Source organism: Culex quinquefasciatus, chromosome 1, assembly GCF_015732765.1.
Source record: "Culex quinquefasciatus strain JHB chromosome 1, VPISU_Cqui_1.0_pri_paternal, whole genome shotgun sequence".
Taxonomy (NCBI): Eukaryota; Metazoa; Arthropoda; class Insecta; order Diptera; family Culicidae; genus Culex; species Culex quinquefasciatus.
Genome location: NC_051861.1, coordinates 52732722 through 52742594, shown reverse-complemented (window position 1 = coordinate 52742594; position 9873 = coordinate 52732722).

Sequence of the window (9873 nt, the reverse complement as noted above, 5' to 3'; positions counted from 1 at the left end):
TAAAGTCCATTTCAAAACGATCCAGCTATCTTTGTGTAAAGCATAACCCCTAAATTAGAAATCCTTTCTTCGTTCGTAAACATCTTTCCAACCGCCCATACCTTGCTACTACATGTTCTCGTCATCCAGCTGACGTTCTGGACATGGAAATTTGATGTGCTTTTGAGTAGTGAGATGCTCGAGTTCATCACGAGACAGGTAAAATTTCATTTTGACACTGTAATTAAATTGCTAAAGTTCAGGTTTCTTGCAGTGTATTTTTTGGTCCATCCGGGTAAAAAGTGATGATGTTCTACTCTGTTTTTTTTTTTTATAAATATATAGTTTGCTTGTGACGATGAGAGTTGGTGAGAGTTGGGTGTTATCAGAAAACTAGCACCGAAAAAGAGTCCTTTGATAGAAGCGCGCTGAGGCTGCTGGTTGAAGGTCTATGGGGTTGCTGCATATATTCAGTGGTTCGGGCCCTGATGGTTCTGGATGGCTCTTGCAAGTGCATTAGGGATGCTCAATATGCTGTTATGGGTAGAGTATTTTGTACTGTGTAAAACATGCTATATGAGCAATTGATCAATATCAAAAGTCATCTGACAAACTAAAAAAATCAGGAAAATATCGCCGCCCCTAAACCAGACAATCACACAATTTACTCGCTGCGGTGGTCTGTCATTACTGATACTGGAGCTTTTTTCGTCAACCACTATTTTGTGCCTATTGCTGCCCGATAACTGAGTCTGCTAGAAGAGTGCATCGAGCGAACGGCAATGCGGGAGGAACGGAAAATGAAAAATGAACTCTGATAGAGATTTCATCTAATTTGTTCATTTCGGTGGCATGGCAAAAGACCCAAATCGAAGAACCGTAGCCCTGATAACACCCCTTCGTACCAATGCATTCATTTTGTCTATCGTTTTCATTAGTTTGTGATTTACTATCTGAATTGCAATATTATATCATTATTGAATCATGATGAAGTAAACATATTTATAATGCTCTTCAAATCAACTAACTAGAGTCCCATCTGCAAATGATTATCTGGCAAGATTAGTTCCGAAAAAAATCCGTATAACAATATATATTCATGTGAGCTTAGAAAAGTTTACGGTTAGCTAAGAAACCCTCAAAGTTTTCTGTAAGCTTCTGTTAAATGCGTTCAATTATCTCGAAGCCGCTTCCAAATTCTTTACAATTTTTCCACACCAAAATTGTGCTGCTGTAAGTTTGGCGCATTCGGTTGTGTATGATAGCAAATTTATGCCACCCCGCAAACTCGGTTGGGAGGAGGAGGAAAAAAACCAGAACCAGAACTTTAATGCATACAATAAAGTATAAAATGCGAAAAGCTACTTTGGTTGACTCCCACCCTGAGCCCTCGCAAACCTCGTCGTGAGTTGCTGCTCCTGGTGCCACAGAAAGCTCAAATAAAAACAGTTAACATTTATTTTTATTTGTAAACATCTTGTAAAATGAGCAGTGAAAAGAGTCTTTTATTAAAAATTCAAATGAGACTTGTTGTATTCAGCGTGCCACGAGAGCGCTAGTTTCCCAGCCAGCCAGCAAAACCAGCGAATGGTCTCCAAACTGCCAGCTCGTTCAGTTGGTACACTTCCTTTTCAGCTGGTGCAGGCAGGGTGGGATGTGCGGAATAGGGTAACCTGCCAGTAACAAGACAATTTTGGGATTAGGGTAGAGTAGTCATCAATGAGACACTTTAGGTTTTAAACTCACAATGATTCTTGTATTTTTTTCATCATCACTCAACACGGAAAGAGCATCCGTCACCAAATAAGCAGAAAGATTTTTCTGGTTTAATTTTGCTGATATTTGCTAAAAATTTCTTTCAATTAGCGAAATGATTAGCTCACCATCAGCTGAACAAAATCAAAACAAGCAATTTGGTTCTGCTGGTTTGTTATAGGATAATTCTCTACCAACTCACATGAAATCGAGAAAAGTTGCCCCAATCTCTCTTCGATTTGCGCGAAACTTTGTCCAAAGGGGTAATTTTTGTCCCTGATCACGAATCCGGGGTCCGTTTTTTGATATCTCGTGACGGAGGGGCGGTACGACCCCTCCATTTTTGAACATGCGAAAAAAGAGGTATTTTTCAATAATGTGCAGCCTGAAACGGTGATGAGATAGAAATTTTGTGTCAAAGGACTTTTATGTAAAATCAGACGCCCGATTTGATAGCGTACTAAGAATTAAAAAAAAAACATATTTTTCATCGAAACAAACACTAATATCGGATTCGTGATCAGGGACAAAAGTTACCCCTTAGGACAAAGTTTCACGCAAATCGAAGAGGGGTCGGGGCAACTGCTGTGTGAGTTGGCGGAGAATTATCCATGTTTCTTTTGTGAAATTGGCACAAGAACTGCTTGTTCAATTTTGAAATTTATTGAAAATTTGCCTAAGCAACATACATTTACAGTTTTATTTATGTTTTCTGACTTTCATACAAGCCCCTAAAAATGTCGTACATATTGGTTAGGTGATGCAAGATGGGATCATGAAAACCTTCCATTTCAGCTTTTATTTTCAGTGAATAGTCAATAAATAGTATAGCATATCATTACGGGTCTGTACCACACTGTAGGGTATTACAACGGTTTTTTTTTTTTTTTGAATTAAATATACTTTATTGAATCTTTCTTATAATAATTACATTTGGTTTACATAATAAGTGGTCAGCTGTGGCTCTTCAGCTTTAGTTTGCTTTTCGTGATTTAAACACTGTTCATTTTCTTAACTTTAAAAGTATATGATTTATCATTTTTGTAACACTAGGTACAATGAGGAAAAAAAAATTAAGAAAACATAACCTAACCTAAAACTAACTTAATCTTACCATAAACTAAACCAATCCTTGAATCAAGGGGTATTCAGATATAGCACATTTTTCCCTGAATTTCAAACATTTTTCTTGAATCTTCTGATCCAACATTTTTACTTCTGCTAATTCATGAACCTCACTTGATCTTGTCCAGCCAGGAACATTCAAAACCATTTTGAGTACCTTGTTTTGGACACGCTGGAGCTTCAATTTATGAGTTCTAGCGCAACACTCCCAAACAGGTACTGCATACTCAATAACGGGGTAAATTATTTGTTTGTAAACTGCTAGCTTATTTTTCAAAGATAGCTTTGATTTTCTGTTAATTAAAGGATACAAACACCTGATGAGAATGCTGCACTTGTTCAATATTTTATCTACATGCTGCCGAAACAATAGTTTCGAGTCAAGTATGAGACCTAAATAGACAACTTCCTTTGACCAGGGTATTGAAACATCATTCATTTTAATCAAAACATCATCCTTTGGGACAAATCGGGCCGATTTGGAAAGTGGAAAAATGATGGTTTGAGTTTTGGCTGCATTTATGCGAATTTTCCAGTCGCCAAAGTATTCGGAAAGAACGTCAAGACCCTTCTGAAGACGGCCAACTAAATATCTGGTTATTTTACCCTTATAAATAACGGCAGTGTCATCAGCAAAAAGTGACAACACACCATTACCAGGAAGAGTAGGCAAATCAGATGTAAAAATATTGTACAGAAGTGGGCCAAGAATACTTCCTTGGGAACCCCAGCATCAATGTTGAATAATCCAGAAGCAATCCCATTCAGAAAAACCCTGAACGATCTCTCCGAAAGATAGTGCTGGATAATTTTGATAAGATACATTGGAAAACCGTATAAATACAGTTTATGTATCAAACCATCATGCCAAACATTGTCAAAAGCCTTCTCAACATCCAACAAAGCCATAGCAGTTGATTTAGACTCAAGCTTGTTCTGCTTGATGATTTTAGTTACTCTCGTAAGCTGATGAGCAGTATTATGTCCCTTTCGGAAGCCAAACTGCTCGTTCAAAATTATATTATTATCGTTGGTAAAATCCAAAAGCCTTGAATAGATGACCTTCTCAAAGAGTTTGGACAGACTACTCAAAAGACTAATGGGACGATAACTTGTTGGCGATGTTGGATCTTTTGAGGCTTCAAAATTGGTATGACTTTGCCCAGTTTCCAATTGGTGGGGAAGTAACCAAGTTGCAAACATTTATTGAAAATATTGGCTAGATGTTGAAAGAACTGATCACTCTGTTTTTTCAACACTAGATTAAAATGTTATCAAAGCCTGGAGCTTTCATATTTTTCATTTGTTTAACTGCAACTTTGACTTCCTCACCAGAAACATGGGAATCTGCAGGAAATTCAAAGGTAGAGTCATTGATTGTTGAAATACTATTGGCAACTGATGTTTCTTTACGGCTGGTCATGGAAGCGCCAAGATTATGTGAACTAACAAAATGAAGCCCAAGTGCATTTGCCTTTTCCTCGGATGTAATCAAAGGAGAATCCTCAACAATAAGAGGAGGAATAGGCTTTGGTTTGTTTTTAAGAACTTTTGAAAGTTTCCAAAATGGTTTTGAATAATTCCCAAGCTGGCTTACATGTTTTGAAAATTCTTGATTTCTGATATTGTCAAGTCGGTCTTGTATGATTTTGTTCAAATTGTTCACTGAAATCTTTTGTCATAGTCCCCAGTCCGTTGATATTGTCTCCTATAAACATTCCTAAGTCTAATCAAGTGTTTAGTATCTACGTCAATATCAGTTACCTTAAAATTAACAGGAACCTCCCGAACGTTGGCAGCCTCTGCTTGGTTGATAGCCTGCTGGATCACCTCCAGCGAACGATCAATATCAGCAGAAGTTTCCGGCTGTTGATCATAGTCGATGTTGCTGTCTACCACTTGCTGAAACTGCTGCCAGTCAACGTTGTGGTAATCTTTCCGGGTTGGTTGCCGCTGCGGAGTAACGGAAGCTCCAACCTCCACAACCACCGGATAGTGATCAGAACTCAACTCTTCAAACACCTCAGGATGAGCCACGTTCTCAGCCATATTGGTAATGAAGAAGTCGATGATTGAGTGATTCCCAGACCGAGCCACCCTCGTTGGACGATCCGGACTCACAACGTTGTAGTATCCGTTTTGCAGATCGTTGTGCAGAATCACTCCGTTCCGATTCCTCCTGCTGTTGCCCCAAACTTCATGCTTCGCGTTGAGGTCACCAGCAATGATGTACTTTGCGCTCCGCCGTGTCAGCTTCTGGATATCGCCCTTCAGTTTTGCTGCTGAACCATCTCTGGAATTCACCTGACGTGGGCAGTATGCAGCAATGAAGAGTACTGGGCCAACCGAAGTGGGAATTTCCACCCCAACGGCCTCGATGATGTCCAGCTTGAAGTGTGGCAGCCGGCGTGGCTTGAGATCACGATGAACAGCGACAAGCACACCTCCTCCTCCAGAGGTGGTCCTATCGAGCTGCGTCGCGATCTTGTAGTTTTGCAGATAAACTTTTTCACCGGGCTTCAGATGAGTTTCCGTGATGGCAGCTACGTCGATCTCCTTCTCGCGAAGAAAATCCACCAGCTCTAAATTCTTCCTCCTAATGGAGCAAGCGTTCCAATTCAGCAGCTTGAGGGACCTACGATCCATACTGGATGACGAACGAGGTCAGCACTTCAATCTGCTGGGTCTTGGTTTTGCATCCACGCAGTGCAGCGGACATCTGTTTGAAAATATTGAGGAGTTCGGTTGAGGTGTAAAGATCATTACCATTTTCCTCAACTGCTGGTTCTTGGGTTGGTCTTGGCTCCTGGCTGAAGCCCGGTGGTGGCGGTCTCGGCTCCTGGCTGGAACCCGGCCGTGGATGATTCATCTCAGCTCTCTTCCTGGGATCCAACGGCAACGGTGCCAAGTTCGGGACCTGGCGTCGCGGTTGAAGAGGTGGAAAATTTTGCTCCACCAGGGCTGGAGGAGTTCTACGACGCTGAGGCTGATTCTTCGTCGATGCTTGCTGCCGAATTTTCACGAACTCAGCTCTCTTGGGGCACTTTCGGTCGGTTGACGAGTGCTCACCGTTGCAGTTGAGGCACTTCACCAGCGAATCTTGGATGCACTGGGATGTGATGTGCGCATCGGTACCACATTTGGCGCAACGACGCTTTAGGTGGCAGTTCTTACCTCCGTGCCCGAAACCCAGGCAGTTGAAGCATTGTGTGACGTCACGATGCACTGGTCGGTATCGCTCCCACGACACGATAATGTTGAAAACCGCTCGAATTGCCTTCAGCTCAGGAAGCGTCGTCGATCCCTTAGCCAAATGCAGCAGGTAGAGCTGGTCACGGTACTTGATGTCTTTGTTGCGTCGGCTCATTTTGTGCACGGCCAACACATCCAGTTTCAAAACTTTTAGCTCGGCAGCTAATTCCTCCACTGGCATGTCGTACAGACCTCTGACGACGATTTTGAACGGCTTATCCATGACGACATCATGGGTAAAGTACTCCGCCTCGTTTTCGGTCAAGTAATCCTTGACCAGTTGATAGTGCTGCCTGGATTGCACCAGCACCTTAAATCCGTCCTGACACAGACGAATGTTGCCTAGGACTTTCCCAGACTTGATGAGTTCAACCAGCCCCGCTCGAAAGTCGATCGTTGCTGCTGATTGCCGCACATAAAAAGGAGGCAGTTTCTCCTTTCGCTGTTTCACTTCATTCTCCTTTGCTTCCGCTACCTGGTCCTCGTCAGGCAGTCCAGCAAACTTGTTGTTCTTCAATAGCTGCTCCTCGTGCGACGAAGAGTTCTCCTCCTCCTCATCCATCGGTACAGTACCGTCGCTCTTTTTCGTCTTTTTGCTGTTCGATGTCACTTCCAAAAGCACCTTCCTTTTGGAAATTCCCGGTTTTTGGCCATCAGTTGAGGCCTCAACCTTCCTTTTGGAAATTCCCACTTTTTTGCCTGCTTGAGCCGCAGGTAGGGCAATATTGCCGGCGTTTTGCGCCGGGACGCGACGAGTCATGTTGATTCAGACAACCTTCACCAACGAATGCTCGGATAACAATGATATTACAACGGTCAATTCAATTTCCTTAGACAATTTGATTATTGCCCGGAACAATCAAACATCTCTAGGGTCGTACATTATCAAACTGTGAGTGAATATCGTTTCGTTTTGAGTGAATACTCAATATATGTGTCAAAAATCACTTTCAACTCATGTCTAACGATTTACAAAGTTTTGGAAGTCCAAAACCTAAGCTCTTATGTATTAAGTATGCATACATTTCCCTTAAAAATGAGCCTGATTGGATGAAACTACGATTTGTGAGAATCATTTTATCATTTTTCTTGTGAATCATTGATGACTCAATACTCTACCCTAAGCAAGGTAACATGACTCCATTCCATTTATACCCGTAATTTACAATTTTCATCTCTGTCGATCGGAGAATGTTCTAGTTGTCCAAATCTATTATACCTTGCCGAAACTGAAATATTTGGTGACATCAACTTCAAGTTGTGTAATTAATCATTGCAAATAACAAAATTAAATAGTGTTATGGTAACTATTTCATGTGAGTAGTACAATCGTACTGGAATAGGGCATTGCACATCTCCTCCGAGATGTTCTTTGCCAACTTTTCCTGAAATCTGCTCGCCGGGTGGCGTTGAGAAAGCATCCGGTATTGTAAAACATCAATGAGTGTCACCGAATCACAAATCCCATTGATGTCACCCTCGTGCGGAGAAGAATTTATATGAAATATAAGACCACAGCACCAATAGTGTTGTTCGGACGACTTCCTGCTGCTGAAAATGTATGTGCTGAGGAATGTCTTCGAACGACGCTCACAGGGTCAGGACAGCCGGCTTTCAAACAGTGCCCTGCCTTGCTAGCAAAAAGCAACGAGAAGCGAGTAAATTTGAAATTATGGTAAGCAAAAACATGAGAAACCATCTGTACTCAGTTCAAAGGCTGAGTCCAGGCATTCGTGGATTGCAGTGTGCATCTTTCATCCACTATTTCGAAGGAATGCATTCATTTGTTGATGATGTCTAGCAGAAGCACACTATCTGCAGTGCCATGCACTGTCACTTTCTTGGCATACAAATTTTAGTTTGAATTTCCGCTTTCCTGGTGCTTTCTGTGCACCAGACTGTATTCTACTGCTGTGGCATATACGGCTCTGGGGTGGCTGGTTAGCATCAGGATACAGGACCCACCACCCCAAGCCAGCAGTCCAAACCAAGACAGGACTGGCACCAGCAGCAGCCCTACCGAACACTCTGTATTGTCGATATTCGCGCGATGCATGCTTGCATACAATCCCACATTGAGTGCACCCAAAGAAATGCAGTGTGAACGAAAGACCTCCATAAAAGTGATAGAGGAATAAAGTGATAAGAATTCACATTGTCATAACAATTTATTTCGTAGATTCGATAAGCAAGCGGCTTCTGTGGTTCAGTGCGGAGGATCCCGGAGAGGAGAAGGCAAAATATTATGCATCATACTTTTGCCACACTACTGCTGATTGTGCCGAACATCAGTTGCATCCCCTCCCTACAGCTGCCAGGAGGTCACCCTATATATTTATAGTTCCGGAATGATGCAAGCCATAGAAATCTAATAGAGAAGTACTCTCGAATTGGAAAAATGTCAATTGTGTGCCTCGAGTCAAAAGATGAAGGAAATGTGGAATGAATGAAATGTCGATCTATGAACTTTATTTCCTGTGCATAGAGGAGACATCGGTAAATCATGAACATCCCCAGTTGAGCTGTCATTTCTATGAACTTGACTATTAGTAAAAGATAGAAACATGCCAGATTAATTCTAGTAGCACTTAAGTGATGAATTGATGTGATAAAGTTTCACTCTGAAGTTTGCTTTGCTTTTGGAATCTCAAAGATTCTTCAATTATATAAATTTCAGTGAAAGGGGAAAATGCCTTTTGAATCACTAATCTTTGTTAAGCTTTGTCATGAGCACTTTAACAGTAAATTTCAGCATCCAAAAAATCAATTAACAATGAAAAACATCAACAATATGTTTAATGAGTCACCACAGTGCTTTGATCATAGTTTTAAAATTTGTTGGATTCGATTGAAAATATTCCTGAAGATTAATAGAAATCAAAGTGCAAGGCAAAAAAACATACTTGTCAATTTTAATTCTTTTTTGGAATTTAGATTTATCAAAAAATGGGTTTTACCATTGATTTAGCATGCATGTTATTGAACAAATGTATATTGCATTTTACTCCTCTTTTTCACACGTGTTATTTCAATTTCAAACCTTTCTTGTATGAAGCGTGATCAATCGAAAACCCCTCCCCCCAACACAGATGTCTTATTTCCTTTGGATTGATAGACTGTTTTTGGTTTACATCACGGTTTGATTATTGAACAACGAATGAAATTGTCCAACAATCAAAAAATATTTGTAATAAAGTACTGTATTACCAATCCGATTGAATTTCCATTTCATCATCGAAAGTTGATTAAAACTTCAAATAGATACCACCACTTCTTTCCCAAATTTTCCTCTTTTGATGAGCATTATTTGCGCATAAAAGGAAGCCACTCGTAGCTGCAAAAAAGAAACTTTGGTTTCATCTTGTTTCAATCTTCTTCCGGGATAAATTTACATCCCATAGACCACCCTGCTCTTAATCTTATGATGCTGCGAGACGCGTTTTGGGCTTTTCCTGTGCTTACTTCTCATTCAGAGGACTCGATTCGGCAAACTCTGACGTCCTTTTCGTGACAGCATTTTTTTCGAAAGAAGGTTACACGCCAAGGTTTTGCTGGGAGAAAAGTTGAATAGACTTTGGGATTTTAAGTAAATTAGATTTTCAGCTGTTGCCGGGGTTCGCTCCCGATGGATATGCATAAGTAGAGTGTAGAGTTTGGCGTAACTGGTTTTCTATCTATCTGTATTTTGTTTTCGTAATCGTTTGACTTTAAATTGGATAAATATGTATGGGTAAATGTATTGGCACATCCTAGTTGTACTAC